This window comes from Mirounga leonina, unplaced genomic scaffold, assembly GCF_011800145.1.
Source record: "Mirounga leonina isolate KUSES-001 unplaced genomic scaffold, KU_Mleo_1.0 Mir_224, whole genome shotgun sequence".
Taxonomy (NCBI): domain Eukaryota; kingdom Metazoa; phylum Chordata; class Mammalia; order Carnivora; family Phocidae; genus Mirounga; species Mirounga leonina.
Window position 1 is genome coordinate 17849808 of NW_023270615.1, and position 20813 is coordinate 17870620.

General features: G+C 47.5%; 1 protein-coding gene across 1 annotated transcript in view; it reads right to left on the reverse strand.

The window, feature by feature from the left end:
• SYK (spleen associated tyrosine kinase) overlaps positions 1–4994 on the reverse strand; it is a 77673-nt gene extending 72679 nt beyond the window's left edge. The window contains exon 1 of the mRNA XM_035029193.1: positions 4893–4994. The gene's annotated coding sequence lies outside the window, so the exon portion shown is untranslated. The remainder of the gene's footprint in view (positions 1–4892) is intronic.
• Positions 4995–20813: the final 15819 nt, after the last annotated feature.

Here is a 20813-nt window from a genome sequence, read left to right on the forward strand (position 1 = left end):
GAAGCCTGCTTTTCCCTCTCCCCCTCCCGCTGCTTGTGTTCCTGCTCTCGCTATCTCTGTCTCTGTCAAATAAATAAATAAAATCTTTAAAAAAAAATAATAAAATAAAATAAAATGCAGATGCCAAAACTGGAATGACCATATATTATATATAATATACACATCACACACACATATATATATACACATATATATATCTTACAGAAATAAAAAGTTTTGAGGAAATGCTTTCAAAAATTTTTACCATGGGGCGCCTGGGTGGCTCAGTTGGTTAAGCGACTGCCTTCAGCTCAGGTCATGATCCCAGGGCCCTGGGGTCGAGTCCCGCATCGGGCTCCCTGCTCCGCGGGGAGCCTGCTTCTCCCTCTCCCACTCCCCCTGCTTGTGTTCCCTCTCTCGCTGTGTCTCTCTGTCAAATAAATAAATAAAAAATCTTTAAAAAAAAAATTTTTTTACCATGGATTTTTAATGGGTACACTGTACGTGAATGCTGCCGATCAGAGGTATGTTAAGACCCCAAAGGTAGAGCAAAGATCTGACAGGCACTTTGCGAAAGATGTCTTTAGTCAAGCAATTTCCCCGGACAGGCTTCCCTTATTAATATGTGTGCAGCGAGACAGGGGAAGCCATCAGACTCGAGCAAGAAGATGAGGCGTTCCAGAAAAAAAAGAGAACAATGGAACGGATCGATCGCCTGGTTTACATGGTGCGGCGGGAAAGCGAGTGGGGGGGCTGGCTTTGCGTCAGAGAGTTGGGGAGACGTTGTCATAGGCACAGAGCCTGCTGAGAAGACAGAGAGGCAAGAGTTTACCCAGGAAAAACAACAAAGGGGTCCAAGAAATAACCTGGAGCCATATTACACGCCTCTCTCTAGCAATCAGTATAATCACAATCAATTCCAAGGAGGCTTCTTAGCCCCCAGTTATGGCATGACTACCGTGGGTGGTGGTGGTCTGGGATTGCCGAGTGCTCCCTTCTCAGGGCAGGAAGTCGACAGACACGGTCTAACACGGACACATCAAAACCAAGAACAAACGAGCGTATTATCAGGAAATAAGGTGGAGAATTCTAGAAGAGAGAGCTAAAAAGATGAAAAGATTGCTCTGGGGAGCAGCACTGGAGGGTGGGAAGGTATTGTTATAAAGCAGAATTTCATAAAAGCAAAACTCAACTCTGGCCACACCAAAGCATTTCCACGACAAGTTAGCAGAAACAGACAGCTTTAAGAAATTATCAGGCTGACCAGAATGCAATGAAGATTTATCAATTAAGACAAACAGCCGTAGTGGGAGAGCAGAAGGTCACATGTTGGACATTTAAGCGCTTGTTGTAGCCACACAGGGCATAGATAAACAAGCCAATATCTAAGTTGTGGCTTTTTCTAAAACTGGGCCTGGGGCCCTCGGCCATCCTTCCCTGCTCCCCACTCACTGTTTTGACCATCCTGGGCCTGTACCTCCCTTAGCCTCCCGCCCTGGGCCCCTTCCAATGCTCCCGCACAGCCCTGAGGGGGCTAGCGCCTTCTCCAGCCTCAGCGCCCGGGACCCCAGTGTCAGAGGGAGGGACCCCAGGACAGATGATGCTGCTGACCAGATACCATCCGTCATAAAAGCTGCTAGTCCACCCTCCTTCGTAATTGGGGTGTCACTGATATTTGTTCAATACCCGGTTCCTCCTCCCAACCATCAGCCTTTGGCAGCCTCCAAAACCCATTTCTGGTGGTTTCCAGAAATGGACAGATCAAGAGAGAGCCATTTTTGATTCGTTAAACCTACTGTAATACAACTTCAATATTCTTTCCTATACTCATATGTTAGGCCTTAGCTAAGTGTGACTGCATTTAAGATTCCAATTCAACCACCTTTCAAGATCCATAGGAAAAAACTTACATAATTAATTTCTAAAGGCAAACAACTCTCAAATGGATACGAGCTAACATTTTGTCAGACAAACTATAAGCTCCTAGAAACTGCTGTTGGGCGCCTGGGTGGCTCAGTTGGTTAAGCGACTGCCTTCGGCTCAGGTCATGATCCTGGAGTCCCTGGATCGAGTCCCACATCGGGCTCCCTGCTCGGCGGGGAGTCTGCTTCTCCCTCTGACCCTCCCCCCCCTCATGTGCTCTCTCTCTCAAATAAATAAATAAAATCTTAAAAAAAAAAAAGAGTTTAAAATAAAAAAAAGAAAGAAAATGCGCCTGCTAATATAACACCCAAATGAATGAATGAACTTCTCCTTTCAAATCCGCTCAGTCTAGTTTCATACTAATCTTTCCACAATTCTTAGCCAAAAACAAAACAAAACAAAAACCTGCTTTTCTAAGTGAAAAAGAACCGACCTGTTGAAAGGCAAGGCAGAAGAGCAAGAGATGAGACACCGTTAATTTGGGCAATTTTAATTCCAGTCTCTCAAGAAGAGAGCCTTTTGACTTCAATTGTTTTAAAAGAAAAAAAAAAAAAAAGTTCAGTGCGTGAATGTTTAAAAAATAATTCTCCCCCAAGGGCCTAAAGAGTTCATTGTTTCTCTACTCATTTACAGGGAAACCAATCCAGAAAGGGAAGAAAATGTTAAAACTTGCAAATGGGGATCCGGGGGAGAGGAGTGAGGATGAAGCAAAAATTAGCTCGGATTGGGAAAAGTACTCGGCCATTCCTTAGGCACAGATAACAGGCAGACAGCGAGCCAGGCGTGGAGGGGACAGGAACAGTGGTTCTTCCAAAGACACTGAAGCTATAAAGCATGGCAGTACCCTCCCTGTGATCTTGCTCTTTTGAAATCATCGACCTCGGAACCCTTGCTGTTTGAGAGCACTGTGTATCAGAAACATCCTATTCTCACCGGGATCTGTACTGTGATTGTTATCACCGAAATTTCAGCGAAGTCTTGCTATTTCAGACTCCCCGAAAAGGCACAACTGCCCATTTTAATCGCAGAAGGTGTGAGCTACTGCGCAGTAGAAATGCAATCTATTTCCGAAAGTAAACAATAGCCCCTAGGAGTCTTAAAGGGTCCCTTAAGTCCTAATGCGCAAAAGCTCAGAGAAACAAGGTTTTGAGGTAAGTTTTAGGGAACTCACTTGGTGACAACATCTGCCCTAAACAGACACACAGCTATTTATAGTCTGTTTATTCCACTGAGCGGGACGAATCACACTGTTAGTGCAGATATATGAACGAGTGGGAATGTAGGAGGCTGCCCAGGGAGCAGTACCTTTCTAAATTCTGAGAAATGTTTTTCTCAGTACTGAAATTTAGAGCCTCAATTTGAATTCTAAGTTGTGAACAACCCACGATTCCAAAACATAGCAGCACAAGGGTTTTGGAAAATAAGTATGGACGCGCTATGTACTGCGTAAGTGACACCATACTTAAGAAGTTTTTGGTGTAAAAACAGAGAAATTAAAAAAAAAAAGAGGAAAATAAAATAAAAACAGAGAAATCAGACCTGTGCTTAGAATACTAAATATGAGCCTAAAGGAGGCTACCGTGAGTTATTTCTTAAATACAGATCTAGCAATAAAATTATCTGTCAATTTCATCCCTTGGGAAAGGGGAAGACCTAAAGTATATACCTCAATTTTTACCCTAGCTCAAAACATTAAAAACATTCTAGTTATTAAGCCTATTTATAAAATCCTACCTATGAAAGCACTCCACATACAGAGAATCCAAATCCATTTCTATTTTACTGCAAAATTTCTCTAAACACATCAAAACAAAAGTATAATGGAGGAGGGACAAAATTGTTTGATAAAATAATTTTAACAGACAGGATTTCTCATTAAAAACACTTAATACTCTACAAGTTTTTCAACGTTTTAGCTCAAGGATAAATATATTTGTGCATTATATGGACTTCTTTGGGGGGCGAGGCAGATCAATGAATTCAGTTGCATTTAATTGAAATGCTGTGTTCCTAGTAGCAATGAATTTGTTCTTACGAAAACAAAGACTTCAGCCTCTAGAATCATTTCCATTTCTTCCAGGAATTCCAAGTCATCACAAGATGAACTCCTTTTTAACTAGAAAATTGAGATGTGGGGCATCTCCAACTCCTAACAACGCGCTGACATGCTTCCAGGGTTTAAGGAAAGGAACGCCTGCCAGTTAAGGTTTGCTAGGGATCAGTGGAATCTTCAGTGATTCAGGCAAACTGATAAAAATAACCTGCAGCAAAAGATCCAAAGGTAACTTCTCTAGTGACGGGCTTTCTAGTTCTGGAACATTCGAGAAAACCTAAAACTGAACTGCCTTTGTGCAGTAATGTAGGTGGGCTTAACGTTTTGGAATATTTCGCCAAAACAATATTTAACTCAAACTTACAGCGGGCTACACTTGGCTCTCCAAGTCCCTTGCTGGCTAATTAAGTTACTTTAGCATGAAAATGTGTCACAGTGAGCAATCCTGCTAAATTTCAGCGGTGGCTAAGAAAGTTTCGTGTTTTTAGGCAACTGCTCTTTCTTTCCGTAGGAAAAGGCGTGGATATATTAAACCCTCCGCAGGCACAGAAGCATGTGCACCTTGAGTCACTCCCATAAATACAGTGGAGTTTTCCAGCGGATCTGAAAATGGCCAAACGAAAATGTGCGCTTTGGGCCCGCGCTTCTCCGAACCCGCGCGCGGCCTCGCGCTGCCCGGACAGGCGCGCCCGACCCCCAGACGCGCTGCGTCTGGGACAAAAGCTGGCAGCACCTACCGGCTCTGATTCACAAGAGTCGATCAGATCATCCCTCCTTTGGCAAAGGCCTGAGGCCCTGCGCGCATCTGCCCCGCCCGGGAGGCGACCCAGACCTGGGCCCGGGGGTGGGGGCGCGCAGGCCGCATCTCCCCCGCGCGAGGGTGCCCGCGGGCCCCGCGTCCCCGCTGCCGGGCGGAGGGAGCGCGCGGCACACCTACCTGTGCCAGGTGAGCCGAGGGCGGGGCGCGGGGCGCGGGGCGCGGGGCCGGGGCCGGGACCGCTCGGGGCGCAGCGCGGGCCGGCGCGCTCGTCCTCGCTCGTCCTCGCTCGTCCCGCTGCTGGAGTCGCCTCAGCCGCCCAGCGCGAGGCGCTTCCTCATTTTGGGCAACTTCCTTAATGCGCCCGGGCAGCCCCGCACTTCCTCCCGGCCGCCGCGCCCCAGCGCCCCGGGCCCGCCCCCCTCCCCACCCCCGCCGCTGCGCCCGAGTGTCCCCCCGCCCCGGAGCCGCTCCGACTGCCCCCGGCGCCCCCGCGGCCCCGGCCCGCCCTGCCGCCCTTGCGCCTCAGTGGCTCCGAGCGCCCCTGCGCCCCTGCGCCCCTGCGCCCCTGCGCCCTGCCGTCCAGGCGCAGCAGGGCCGCGCAAGGGGCCTTCCTATAGGACGAGGGGCGCTGCCAGCAACAGGACCCTCGGGCCACCTCGCCAGCCTGCCCCCTGGGCCTTTGAAGGGCCGACAGCACTCAGGGGCGCGCCCATTTCGCCGAGCCACGGCCTGGCAAGACCATCTTGCTCACTGTGTGGTGTATTCCCAGTCGCCAGCCCAAGACGCCCCTGCTGACCTGTGACCACAAGGCCCTGTGCCACCCTGCGCCGGGCTCCAGGCGAACAGCAGACTTCCCTGCGCACCGCTGCACGGCCCGGCTTCTCCAACGCCGCGTTTTCTGAGGGCTCTCGCTATTTCAGGGCTCTTGACAGTGAGTTTAACTTGCTTCCTTCCACCCACAACCGGCCCTCATGCCTGGAGCTAAATACATTAAGTTTAATATTTACTGCAGTTTTAAAAAATATTTTGAAAACACCTCTCTTAGCCTTCAGCTCCCATCCCCTCTCCTCGTTCTTGGGTTGAACAGCCTTCTTTTAAAAATTTCCCATAGCTCCCTGCTCGGCAGGGAGTCTGCTTCTCCCTCTGACCCTCCCCCCTCTCATGTGCTCTCTCTCAAATAAATAAATAAAAATTTCCCATAAAAACGGGCGCCTGGGTGGCTCAGATGGTTAAGCGTCTGCCTTCGGCTCAGGTCGTGATCCCGGGGTCCTGGGATCGAGTCCCGCATTGGGCTCCTTGCTCAGCAGGAAGCCGGCTTCTCCCTCTCCCACTCCCCCTGCTTGTGTTCCCTCTCTCGCTGTCTCTCTCTCTCTGTCAAATAAATAAATAAAATCTTAAAAAAAAAAAAATTTCCCATAAAACAGTGCCCCACCCGCAGATTCTTGGTAACATTTTGTAAGTCATTATTCTGTTGGTTTCTTGCTTCAAGTGTTGATGTCCAGAGGTCCCAACCATTCTGGTTCTTTGTTCTTTATTCTTGGTCTTTTTATTCTGATTCTTTATCCTTGTTAGCATGGTGACTGCTTCACTGTTTTCACCTTGCCCTGGCTTGGCAGGGTTTTCCCAGAATTGTTTTTGCTCTGCTCCTCGGAGGGTGACAGCTCCTTGATCCTTATGGCAGATCTTTCTCTTTCAGGGCTACAGTTCCGGGGCTTCATATTCCTTTTATGACTAATTTTCTAGAGCCTTCAAGCATTGGGGGATAGGCTTAGCTGAAGATGAGTTGTGCCAACGGGGTTCCCCCCTGCCCACAGGACTCTGGGTTGGACGCAGGGGGGTCCGCTCCTCGCTGGCAGAGGGAAAGGGAGGAGCTCGCCCACTCCTTTGGAGGCACCGTTGGGCATCAGGTCAGTTCCCTAATTCCTGTGGGGCCCCAGTCTTCACACTTGTGACAAAGCCATGCCCAGGTGCTGACATTTTTCTTTTTCTGCTCATCCCCACTGCGGCCATTTTCACTACCCCATAGTCAAAATCAGGAAAAACTGAGAATATGCAATGACTCTCCTTTATCCCCTCAAGATTTGAGTGAGAACTGCGGGGATTCTATAGACTCACAAGATACGGTTTCAGGGAGGCGGGATGTGACCTCACCATGACTCTCTCCAACTTCCGTTTTTCATATGAGCCAGCACCTTTCCAAGTTCGGCTCGCTGAGTGCTTCTCCTTTTTGTGTTTGGTGATTCTTGGTAACTGTTATATTTTTGTTTTCTGCCCCTCCCTTTTTTCCTGGGGAGACAGGGGAGGGGGAGAGAGGGCTCTTTTTTCTTTTTTTAGGTAGTTGGGCCCTGAAGAGTTCACCACCTTTATCCAGAATTTAGTGACACTCATTTTTAAACTATAGATGTACAGAATGTGTGGACGATACATTGTACATTTTACTATTTAGGATGCAAGCTCTGCATTCTTCATCTCTTTCGGATTCAAAAACACAAGTTACACACGATCTATCTGTTAAGATGCTTCAGGCTGCAAATAAGACTCTTCAGCTCCAGCTCCTGAAATAGCAAGATTTTATTGGTGCACGAAAGGGCAAAGTCCAGAGGTAGGAAGCACTAGCTATACTTTAATACAAATTGTTTTAAGTTGAAAGAAAAATCACACCACACAGACTTCACCATTTTAACTGTTTGAAGGTGTAAGGGTACCTTTGTAAAATGTAATAACTCCACCCTATCTTGTCTTACGAAGCAAGTTAATTTCGATCAACCCACACAGCTGAATCTCAGTGAGTCCCACCTCTGATCACATCAAAAATCCTACAGAACGTGGTAGGAGGAAAAAGCTCCTTCAGCTGGATCTCCTTCCCCAGTTGAACTGGGATTTAAAAGTGACCTTTTAGCTGCAAATGGTGGGCTTCCTTCCTTTTCTGTTGTCAGGGAGGTTTTGAGCAAAAGAAGAGAAAAGGTAACTTGAGGACTGAGGATAGCGCTTGAAGTTGGATGGCCTGGGTTTACACCCAGGGCTCATGGCACTGGCAGGGGCAAGAAAGCCCAGGCCACCGTCCCCACACTTTCCTAGGCGTGTGTGGCTCCTCCGTGCACCTCTGATTTCTTTTTTTTTTTTTTTAAGATTTTATTTATTTATTTGACAGAGACAGAGATAGCAAGAGCAGGAACACAAGCAGCGGGAGTGGGAGAGGGAGAAGCAGGCTTCCCCTCGAGAAGGGAACCCGATGCGGGGCTCGATCCCAGGACCCTGGGATCATGACCTGAGCCGAAGGCAGACGCTTAACGACTGAGCCACCCAGGCACCCGCACCTCTGATTTCTTACTTTTAGTGAAATTCAAATCAACAAACCATCACTGTGTGTCTGTTATTGCCAGGCATGATCCTAAGCCCCGGAGATTAAAAAGGATCAAATATCTCAACAGGTGACCATGTATTTGCCTAAAAGGTTACTCTTCAAAAATATAATTACTTAATTAAATTCAGTTGCAATTTATAGTTAAGTATATAGTAACTAACTTGATGAGCAATATAACATCGTCTTAGGATAGTCTTCTAATGTAAAGCATTAAGTGTGTTGGGAGTTAAATATTACTACCCTGGGAGTCCTAATAGATTTTAAGTGTGCCCAGAAAAACATATGCCTAGGAACAAAGAACAGAAATAATGTTTTCTGATTCAAAATATGTTTCATTTCAATGAATGGGAATTTCCCGCTTGTCTATGCATCTATTCTGTGGATAAGGTTTGAAAACTTGACTGATTTGAATGTTCAGATTTGATCCAGGGTGGAGGTCGCTACCTTGAAACTCAGTTAAGAATGAAAAATTTTCATTCTTTTCATTTATACAGATGGTCAACAGACACATGAAAAGATGCTCAGCATCACTGACCATCAGGGAAATACAAATCAAAACCACAATGAGTTGTTGCCTCACATCTGTTAGAATGGCTGGTATCAAAAGGACAAGAAACGACAAATGTTGGTGGGGATGTGGAGAAAGGGGAACCCTCTTACACTGTTGGTGGGAATGCAAGCTGGTGCAGCCACTGTGGGAAACTGCATGGAGGTTCCTCAGAAAGTTAAAAGCAGGGGCACCTGGGTGGCTCAGTCGTTAAGCGTCTGCCTTCGGCTCAGGTCATGACCCCAGGGTCCTGGGATCGAGCCCCGCATCAGGCTCCCTGCTCTGCGGGAAGCCTGCCTCTCCCTCTCCCACTCCCGCTGCTTGTGTTCCCTCTCTCGCTGTGTCTCTTTCTGTCAAATAAATCAATAAAATCTTTAAAACATTTTTTAAAAAGTTAAAAATAGAGCTACCCTACGATCTTGAAATTGCATTTCTGGATATTTATCCGAAGAACAGGAAAACACGACCTCGAAAGGTTATATGCACCCCTATGTTTATTGCAGCATTATTTACTGTAGGGATACAGTAAGATACAACAGAGATACAGCGGAGAAAAGCAGAGTACAACCTATGTGTCTTTTAGTGAATGACTGGATAAAGAACACGTGAGATCTATATACAGTGGAATATGATCCAGCCATAAAAAATGATGAAATCTTGCCATTTGTGACAAAATGGATGGACCTCAAGGACATTATATTAAGTGAAATGAGTCAGACAGAGGAAGACAAATACCATATTTATCAAATACCAAATTATATCACCACTTGGGTCTATTTCCGGCCTTTCTGTTCTGTTGCCCTCATCTGTCTAATATGCGAGGTATTGAGGTAGCTCTGTAATTTTGCTTCATTAGACATAATGCGTTTTCAGGATTTGAAAAACTCTTCTTTGGTAGGAACAGCCCTCCCTAGGCATGATGGGATTTTCACTTCTAATATCAGTAGATTCTGAGCAAGCACATATGTGTGTGGACTCTCCAAGCACAGATTCTTGAATTCAGTTTGGAGGAGGTAAGGGAGGGAGATGGAGGCACGTTGCCCTCTAGTTCACGGCTGTCGAGTAGAAAAGTGAGTCTGGACACACGTGTTAATTCTCTAATGGTGATCCATTCCGAGTGTTAAATCTTTCCCATGTTTCTGGTGACCTGCGTTAGGATGAGCAGCTAAAAAAAGCAAGGACAGACCACTCCATACTCCGTTGTATTTGCACAGATGCAGCTGGGCACATGAATATTTATTATAAGTTTGTTAAACTATAATTGGTGATATAGAATGTGTTTATGTTAGTTTACTTTGTAATCCAGAGGCCGATGGCTGCTGTCTTTTTGAGTGACTGATTTAACTAACTTCCCCCCTTTTGGTGTTTGATGGCATGATAGAGACTCCTTGATAGGAAATATTGACCAGAACAACCTTTCTGTTAAATCAAACAGACGCACCAGCCACATAGAACCCGAGCACTTCAAGGTCGCTATTGATCTTGCCTGCAGTTAAGGGGAACACAGCTCGTAAGGTACCATATACACACGTTCTCTACTCTAACCTTCTGTACTAGAGAAGGAACATTTTGGAGTGTGGTTAGACCCTTGAGAATTTAGAAGGGGTAGTGCCCATGGTCACGGTCAGAGGATGGGCAGCTTGGAGCAGTGGGAGATGGGACGTATATCCATACCCTCCATCCTTGCGCCATGCCTGGGAGCTGCCCACGCGTCCGCCTTGGTCCTCTGTAAGCTGTGGTTTGGGGGCATCCCTAACGCGTCCCTCACTCTGCATTCTCCTGACCCATCAAAGGCCGCACTGAGGGCTGAAAACATCCTGAGCACCCCAAGCATTGGAATAACTCGCCATCAGGGATCAGGGACAAGGGATGATGGTTCTATTGGGACGGGACGGCCCTGTGCTGTCCAGCTGGTCTCAGCATCCTTGCTGTGCAGGGGGTCTCAGCGGAGAAGCCGCGAGGAGAGCTCTGAAGGTCCTTCCTGGTTGGGCTGCTGCCGTAGCTGTCGGAACAGGTCCGAGGGGGCATGCAGGAGAGGGAGGCGAGCACAGGCGGGGAGGCAGCTGGCCGTGTGGCTCAGGTGACGGAACAGTGGGGGAACACCCTCAGACTCATGTGGCTCAGGTGACGGAACAGCGGGGGAACACCCTCAGACTCCTGGCAGCACCTGAGATAGGAGGCGGTGGGCCCCGCAGCCTCAAAGCCTGGGGAGCTCTCGGGTCCCTCTGGGCCTCGACGGAGGTCCGTGACCAGCGTCTGTGTGAGCCCGTGGCTCTCTGCACAAACCCCACAAACCCACAGCCCTCCTGCCCGGAACTCAGAGGCCAGGGTCAGAAGAAGGCCTGCCCCGTGAAACGGCCCTGCAGGTCTAGGAATGTTTGGTCATGTCACGGAAAGGGTTTTGACGGGGACTTGCCTTTTTTTTTTCCTTTGAGATATTTTTATAAAACATAAAAATTACAGATGATGTCCGTAGGCATCAGGGACTGGCAGTCTAGAGCTACAGGCCAAACCTGGCCAGTGGCCCCTTTATATGCCCTCCCACAGCAAGAACGGTGTTTGCATGTTTAAAGAGTTGTTAAAAACACACACAAATGCTGAACAAAGCAGATGAGGCTCCAGAGATTCTATTTGGCCCTTGGAACCTCACATTTTTACTGTCTGGCTCCGTACAGAGCAAGTGTGCTGACCTCTGGGATGGAAGACCTACAGTATTCAAGGAGCTGATGCCTTACACAAATCCGGGGCGGCGGGGGGCGGGGCACGGTGCGACGTCCGTGTCACCAGAAGGTGGGTTCTAATTTGACAAGCACGTTCAAGTCTCTTGGGACTGAGCAGCTATTCTGAGCTGGCTTGGCTGGTAGGTCCTAGTCAGGGAGAAAAAACATGGGTCTCACGACCCTCAGAGCCCACTGGGGCTGCCTGTGGTCAGACATCTGCCACTCCCGCCACCCCCCTTCCACCCCCCGCCACCTTCTTCTGCCCCTGCCACCCCCGCCACCCCCCACCTTCAGAAGACGGAGATTCTATCTGGGCCTACATTAAATCTTATGTTAAACTTGAGATGTTTGCCACAGGCTTGCCCACTCTCCCTCTTTCCTGTAGCGTAATGAAAGGACGGAAACAAAAATGTAAAAGGCAAACAGAAAGTTCTGTTTGCCTTCCCTGGAGGGTTTGCTACTACCTAAACTTCTTAAAAGGATGCTTCTATTCAAAAAATTATGGTACTTACTTAGCAGGGTAATTACGTACTTACATGGCAGAATCAGGTTCAAACATTATTTTTTGTTTCAATGTGTGGTGCTCACTTTAAGTTCTTCTTACCCTACATTAAGATTTTAAGTGTTTTGAACCTTTTCATTTTATCTCGCAGATGACAATGAGGACGAAGTTTCTTCATTTGTCTAACCTTCGGAGATCTTGGCTGGGGGTCCTGGTTTACATATACATTACGGGGTTAAACATGTATTATCACTCAGTACAGAAAATAAATTTGACTCAGAAATCTACAAATAAATGGAAATCTGTCCTTTATTATTTTTCTAAAAGGTTTTATTTTTAAGTTATCTCTATGCCTAACGTGGGGCTCGAACTCACAACCCCAAGATCACGAGTCAGTCGTATGTTCGACCCGACTGAGTCAGCCGGGCTTCTGCTCTGTCCTTTCTTTTTAATAAACTTTTAGTCTGGGAATAATTTCATTTGTAGAAAAGTGGCAGAGATGTTTCGTACTGTGGCCGTACCTGCCTCTCCCGGCTTCCCCCAAGTGCGATGGCATCTGATGATGAAGGCTGTTGTCAGCGCAGGGCTCTGCTCATACGTCGCCGGCTTTTCCAGCATGTTCTCCTCCCTGTGCCCGCAGCCTGACCCGGACCCCACGCCCACTCAGCATCTCTCCGTGTTTAAACTGCATGACTGACAGTATCGCCTTCATCCTTGGGTTTTGAAGCAGGAAGACCTGCCTTCTGCATCTGAAGCCCTCTTTCAGATCTGATTTTCTCTGATGCTAATACAGAAAAAAACCACACGAGAGGGAGACGAAAAACTCCCCTGCTTACGTTTAAGCAACCGAGGATCTTCCGCCCATACTGACAGAAGGAAACCCTCAGTTATCTTTCTTAGAGATGCAAAACTCCCATCACTGCAAAGTTCTTCCTGAATTCCAAATTAAATCCCTTCTGTGCCCGTCCAATTGAGCAGAAACAGCAAAGAGCTTCTCATCGTAATGATTAAAAATATAATCACGGGTTGGGTTTGACCGGCCCTGACAATCAGGGACCTGGTGACGAGCTTGAGGGCCATCGGGGGTGAGAGCAAGGATCACAGGTAGGCGGTCTCTGGGCTGCCGCAGGAGAGACAGGTGTGGGCTCCCGGGGCACTGGCTTCCCCAGGGCACCCCTTCTTCTCACCCTGCGAGCAGGGGTGAGGCCCTGAGGCTGGCCGTGTCCCTGTTCCAGATCAGCCTCAGGCAGGGAGTAAATCATCACAGCTTGCTTAGTTGCAGATGCCTGGAAATTCAAGTCAGGAGCCTCAAACTTAAAACCTTGCCGAAAATCCCCCCAAAAAAGACTTCTCAGAAAAAGTGGCCGTTACACCACAGGGAACACATCAGCTTCCTTGTGTTGGCTGAGCTTTCACAGTGAGCACGTGCTTTTATATGTGAAATTGTTTCCCTTTTTCTACCAGTGGAGGAAACTGGGTTTGAAGAAAGCACTCGGTTTCCAGACAGCATCACTCTGTCCATGACCTTGGGGACAGCCCGTTGGAAGTACCCACAGCCCAGCAGGGTCCAGGGAAACACCAGAGTGTGAGGTCGGGGGGCCAGCGCAGCCCCGTCCACTGTCTTCACACCGCACTCCCCTCCTGGCCGGCCTGGGCTTAGCTGGGGACCCCCTTCCCCGAGTCGGCTCCGGCCTGGGCTTGGCCGGGGACCCCCTTCCCCGAGTTGGCTCCAGGCGGCTCGCTCCCTGCACGGAGACAGAGGCGCATCCCGCACTTTCCTTCCAAGGGGCCTGCGTTGAGAATCGGAGAAGCCCTAGAATCTTTGTTCCATTTTGGGGGAACTCCAATTTTTGTAGCGTTCTTTCCTCCACTGATCAACACTTTCACTTCCTGAGACTTGTCTCCTCTGGGGTTTGAGCTGCCTTCTGGGGCTCAGACCCTCTTTTGTCAGGACACGGGCGCGTGGAGACGGCCACCCCCCGTGCCGATTGCCGGGCTCTCTCACCATCTCTTCATCTCTTTCTCATCAGTTCTCATGTCTCCTCTTTCATTTCCGATTTTATTGACTTGTTCTCTCTCTTTTTTTCTTAGTCTAGCTAAATGTTCGTCAATGTTGTTGATTTTTTTTCCATTCTCTATTTTGTCCGTTTCTGCTATTATGTTTATTATTCCCTCCTTTCGGCTATCTTTGGGCTCATCAGGCCACCCCATGCGGTGATGGGCATATGGCGGGCATGTAATGCAGACCCCACCTGGAAGCTTCCTCCAGATTTGCCATCGGAACTCCGGGAAAGGGAGGACCTCTCCTCCTCTGGGCTGAGTGCCCTGAGGACACAGCCCCCTATCTCCTGGCTCACAGAGAAAGCCTGCCTGAGGATGGAGGAAAGGGGCCAGCAAATAGGAGGGGGAGAGAAGACCAAGAAGAAGGCAGCTAGGGGAATGGAGCAAGAAAGAGGGGGAGTCACTCACAGGCATCGAACCCGGGGTCTTATGGCTGTGCCGGAGTCTATTCAGCCTCTACCTTCTGCTCCAGCTGTGGAAGCCCGCATGTCCTCCTCTGCCCCTCTCTCTCCCTCCCTCCCTCTCCCCCTTCCTCCCTCCCTCCATATTGTTGAACTTAAATAGAATCATACATTTGTATACTCTTGTGTGTCTGGCTTCATTTCGCCAATGTCAGGTTCTTAAAAATTCACCTATGTTGCTTTTCCATTTATTTTTATCAAATATATATTTATCTGTCCATTTCTTATTGATGGATATTTGAGTTGTGTCCAGTTTTTGGCTGTTCTGAATAAAACTGCTACAGACATTCTTGCATGAGTCTTTTTTTGTGTGCACTTACATTTTTATTTCTCTTGGGTTAATTTCTAGGATCTAGAAGGAAATTGCCAAATCATAGATTCTGTGGAACTTTAAGGGAAACTTCCAACAGAATTTCAAAGTTGTTCCATCTCAAGTATAAGATTTTTGCAGCATTCCAGTTGCTTTCCATCCTTCCCAACAGGGGATGTTCCCTGACTATCCTTTAATTATTCTTGTGGGGGGCATAGTGGTGTCTCACTGTGATTTTAGTTACTTTTTTTTTTTTTTAAAGATTTTATTTATTTATTTGACAGAGAGAGACACAGCGAGAGAGGGAACACAAGCAGGGGGAGTGGGAGAGGGAGGAGCAGGCTCTCCGCAGAGCAGGGAGCCCGATGCGGGACTCGATCCCAGGACGCTGGGATCATGACCTGAGCCGAAGGTAGTCGCTTAACCGACTGAGCCACCCAGGCGCCCTTTAGTTACTTTGATCACCAGTGATCATTGAATATACTTTTAGATGCTTATTGACCCTTCTGTTATTATTATTATTATTATTATTATTATTTTTGGTAAGGTGCTTGTCCAATATTTAGCTCAATTAAAAATATTAGCATATTCGGGCGCCTGGGTGGCTCAGTTGGTTGAGCGACTGCCTTCGGCTCAGGTCATGATCCTGGAGTCCCGGGATCGAGTCCCACATCGGGCTCCCTGCTCAGCAGGGAGTCTGCTTCTCCCTCTGACCCTCCTCCCTCTCATGCTCTCTGTCTCTCATTCTTTCTCTCGCAAATAAATAAAATCTTAAAAATATATATATATAAAAAATATTAGCATATTCATCTTTAGATTATTGATTTGTGAGATTTTTAAAAATATATTCTGGGTTCAAGTCCTTTGTCAGATAAACACGTGACAAAAATTTTCTCCCATTTTATTTTCTTATTGTTCTTTTAAAAGAGCAGACTTTGTGAATTTTAAGTCAAATTGATCATTTTTTTTTAATTTTAAGATTAGCGTTATCTTTGGTCTAAGAACTCTGAAACTTCATGAGATATTCTCTTAGATTTTTTTTTGAAACTTTACAGCTGTGGGTTTAATGAAACTCTGATCCATCTGGAAATATTTTTTGTGTATGCTGTAAGATAGAAGTTGTGGTTTGTTTGCTGTTGTTGTTGTTTTTCCTATACAAATATCCAGTTGTTTCAGCATCATTTTTTGAAAGGACTTCCCTTTTCCCCTTTGAATTGCTTTGATGCTTTTGTCAAAAATTACTTAACCATATACACCTAGACTTTCTATTTGGTTTTAATGATCTATTTAACCTTAAATAAATACCGTGCTACATGTTTAACTCTACACCAGTAAGAAAAAGCATGGACTGTAATTGCTTCATTTTGATTTTCTTTTTTTGAGATTGTCTGGGTTATTCTAGGTCATTTTCCTTTCCATATAAATATAAACATTTAGCTTATTCTTTCCTCCATGGATTTTGATTGGTATTGAATTGACTCCATAGATCAATATGGGGAGAAGGGACAGTTTAACGATGTTGAATCTCCTAATCCATCAACATAGTACACCTCTCCATTAATTCACTCCTCTTTAATTTCTCTCAGCAGTGTTTTATAGTTTTCAGTGACTAGGTCTTGCACTACTTTATGTATTTCTAAGAATTTAATAGTATTGTAAGATAGTATAAGTTTTTGTGAGTTTGTTGTTGTTTTTTGTTGGTTTATGGGTATATAGGTATACATTGGCAAGTTGTACATTTACTTTGGGTCCTGAAACCTTAGTAAATTCATTTGTATGTTATGATAGTTTCTTCGTAGATCCCTTAAGATTTTCGATGCAAACAATTATATCCCGTGCAAGCAGAGGCAGTTATATTTTTCCTTTCTTATCTTTATGCTTTTTAGAAATATCTTTTATTCCCTTTTTCTTGTCTTATTGCAATACTTAAGACCTCTAATACAACAGTGAATAGAACTGGTGAGTGTGAACATTCCTATCTCCTTCCCAGTGTTAGGGAAAAGCATTCCTTATGTCATCATTAAGTATGCTGTCAGCTACATGTTTTCAATGCTTTTGATTGAGAGAGTTTCCTTATTATTGTCAAGGTCAACTTCTCCAAGACAAGAAGCCTTGGCATCTCTTTTGAGTTGAAGGGGTTTTAAAATATCAGTAAAGTCAAAAGCATTATTTCACAAACGGTAGTAACAATGTGCTTCTCTAGGTATTAATGGATTTACTCTTAGAATAAGGTTGGGGTGCTGTCATCTCTATTTTATATAGAGGAAACTGAGGCACAGGTTGGAGGGGAACTTGCCCAAGGTCAGACAGCTGGGAAGTGCTAGAACCATACGGTCTGGCTCCTGATGTCAGAGGCCGGCTGTCCCTGTGACTTCACGCATGAGGTTGCTGTCATTGTAACTCCCTCCTGCCATCACTTGTCTGTCTGAAAGTAGCAGGTGCTCCTGCACGACACCTTCCCGTGGGGGTGGGGAGGCAATGACTGCTGAGTGTGTCAGGAATGGTGCATTTCTACAGCACGATTATAACTCCTTGCACGGCGGAAATGTAAGCCAGTCAATCTAAAATATATCCCCGTAGATGAGATCTCTCTTTTATCCTCAGGATACTTAAGAAGACAAGTGAAGGGAAACACTGATTTCATTCCTTAAAACAAGTTGAAATCTCATTTTTACTTAGTGGCGATCTCCACAGCTTTCCATAAAAGATACTTCCTTTGCCTCAAGAGACAGAGAAAGCAGCTGTCTTCACGCCCCAAGGCAGTGTCTTTTCAATTTTTCATTTGGCTAAGTAAATGTATTTACCCCTTATAATTTCAAGTGTATATTCTTTCCTCTTCTCCAGTGTCAGTAAATATTTTATACAAATATCAGAAATCCGCATGCATGTTTTTATCTGCACCGACGTAGGTACGTGACCTTGCACCACACAGTCCACGTATGTATTCTGTCTGGGTGAGAAATGATGGGGGGGCTACCATTTACTTAGTGCCCATTCTAAGTGTGCAACCAGGGACTTGACACTTGCTATCTCTATTTCTTACAACCATTTTGCAAGACAAAAATGATCATTCTCATGATCTGATGAGAAGTATGTGACAAGAAAGATTGAACTCGGCGGAAGGTGGCCCCACTGGGATTATTTCTGGAATTCCAATCCAAACGGTGAGTGGTGGTGATTTAGATCCATCCTTGTGCAATGCCCCGGTGCCGTGAGGGCCCGAGGCGCAGTGGTCGCTGTGCCCGTGGGATCTACTGAAAGCACAGCCGTGGTGTTGGGACGATGCCTGGATGGTCCCGGCTAGCACATATGTGGCTTTGGTGACATACAGCTTAAGACAACACAAGCCCTCAGCTGCTTCAGTTGTTTACAGAGGGACTGCTCGCTTTGCAGGATCTTCTGAGCATGCCCCGGTCAGGGTTACAGGCAGTCCTGGGGGTGTGACAAACCACATGAAAGGGGAACCAGTCCACCCGCCAGGTGTGCGAGGGCGTGGTGGAAGCCATCTGGAGCCCCATCAACATGAGTGCCAAGAAGATTTGCTTGGCAAGTGGTGTTCATCAATATTGTGAATAAATGACTATAAAGTGAATGAGTGAACTTTTGTATGGTTCAGTAAGTTCAGTCAGCCGATGGTCCTCGCTCTCAGACCCCATTGTCCCAACCCAGCTACGCACGGCACATGGGAATGTCTCCCCACCTTGAGAATTGCGCTAGCTTCACGTTGGTCTCTGCAGCGCCCACCAGCACACTGCTCAGCCCAGGTGTGGCAACATCTCCTTGTTGGGGTGACAGGGCTGCCCAGACAGAGGGTCGAGGCCAAGTATCCACTGAGGCAGGAACTGGGGAGCACAAGGAGCTCACTGGAGCCCAGGACCAGGGGAAGGTGGAAGATTCCGGCCTGGATTTCCCTCTCTTCTGTCCCTAAGCAGACAGATGACTTTGGGATCTTTTGCCAAGTCCTTCGAGTTTCTGCCTTTTTTAAGGAATGATAACAAGCGTTCATGGAAAAACACTCTGCCAACGAACAACTCTGCATACATTTTCTTCTGTAATCCTGGGGTATCCTTATGGATTAACCCAGTTCCAAGGTTAGAAGCTGAGGCTTACAGCAGTTGACCAACGTGCCCAAGATGGCACCTCTGGGACTGGCCCATCTGGAACCTAGCTGTCCTTGCAACCCCTACGGTCCCTCCAGCTCCAAGTGCACCATTGACCTCCTATGTTTGCCTCTCAAGAGTGAGAGACTTTGCAACTGTAACAGCCTCCCTTTGCTCTCCAGGCAAAGCTCCTGTATGGTTTTTTATAAACTTAGTGAAAATGAAGCATTTCCCTGCCTGACTTGGCCTCTACCGTCCAGCAGAGGGCAGTGCAGGCTCACACCTGCCACGATCTAACCGCTTCCAGCAAAAACCAACCTCCGCTGAAAGGGGTCGAATCTGGAGGGGTTTCGGAAGAGTGCCCAGCAATAGATTCAGATGAAATCCTATCTTGTTAGGAGGCACCATTTGAACATTATTCCTTGGAAGGTGTAAGAAAGGCATAAAAGCAAACAGATTTCTTGTTTTATTCCATGCATGAAAAGAAGTGATGAAGGTGGTGTGCTTTCCTTCACGTCTGTTTATAGAAGTTATTAACATGCTTGTAATGGAAGCTGGAGCGGCCGGTGCCCGACGGCTGAGCGCAGTGGTGTCCCATCACCAAGCACTGGATACGGTCAACGTCCCGAAATCCAACATAAAGAATGCATGCCTGTCGCGGGCTGTCTCGTACAACCTCATTTCCTTGCAGGTTGTTTTCATGTACACCTACAAGCTACTGGGATTCAGAACTGAAGGTCAGATGATCCTAATAAAGTAGGAGGGGCTCTTCGGGTGGCCGGTGGCCTGCGTGGCCCGCTCCTGGGCTCACGCACATATATGCATGTGCACACGCACGCACACGCACCCCGGGTCTTGCAAACGGGCTCGTGGCAGAACGATGCCTCGTTTTCATTTGAGCACCCAGGCCGTCAGAGCATTCATAAACAAAAGCAACTCATGAAAGATAGAGAGTGAGAACTGGGCACTCTTTAAGGGCTTTATGTATGTGCCCGTGTGAGCCGCTCCCAAGGACTTTCCCAGGGAAGGAGGAGCATCAAGCCCATGCTACCGAGGGGGGAAGTGAGGCACAGGGACGCTAAGCCACGTGCTGGAGATCGCAGAGCTCCTGGGGGCAGAGCAGGGCTCGTCCCACACAGTCGGCCCCCGTTCCCACCGCCCTCAGGGTCGGCAACAGTGAGTCCTCTGAGGCTTGGTTTGTGCAGGCCACCTACTGGAAGGAACGGTCTTTACCCGGATCTGCCTTTGGTAGGTTCCAGAAGCTTCCCTCGAAATGTAAATGTCACAGGAGCTGTTGATGAGTCACCAACATAGCTGTCTGGCCTGTGGGCTCTGCCCAGATTCTACCTGCATTTCCTCTTTGCCCAGCATCACCTCCCGAACCTCGGGAGGCCTCTCTGTCCACGTCCATGCAGACATGGGAATTCACAGCCTGGCAGTGCCTTCCTGCCGACTGGCCTCTGTGTGAACACATGCCCATCTCCCAGGCCCCGCTGAGGGAGGGTCTCCACTTGCAAGGGGGTGGAGCTCCAGGGTCCCGCAGGGATGGCAGCCTGGTCGTGCCCCTCACCTGCTGCCTTCTGGTCCCTTCCCCTCCCTGTCACACGCCTGCTGGGTGCCCTGCACCTGCCGGACGACCTCCTTCCCTGGGGTCTCACGTCTGGGTGTGCTCCTGGGGGAAGGAGGATGGCAAACAGTGGGTCTCCGCATCTAACAGGTGTTCGGGACTTTCTGAAGGCGTCAGAGGATTTGTCGGGAATGACTTAACCACATTCTGGGAGGAGAGAAGTGAAATAAACACTAATAAAGATAACAATCCAAAGAGGGTGAACAGGATCTCGGGATCCTCTGGCAGGAAGCCCCTGCTTCCTGTGCTTTCCCCTGTTGAGGGGTTAGGAATGTGGGTTCTGAGTCCTTTCACTCGGGACCCTCTTCCTCAGGCCCTAAGGGCCCTGGGGTCATCGGCCTGGCTTGCCTGCCTTCGTGGTCAGTGCCTGGTTCTGGATCCTGGAAGCACCTTTGTCTGCCTGTGG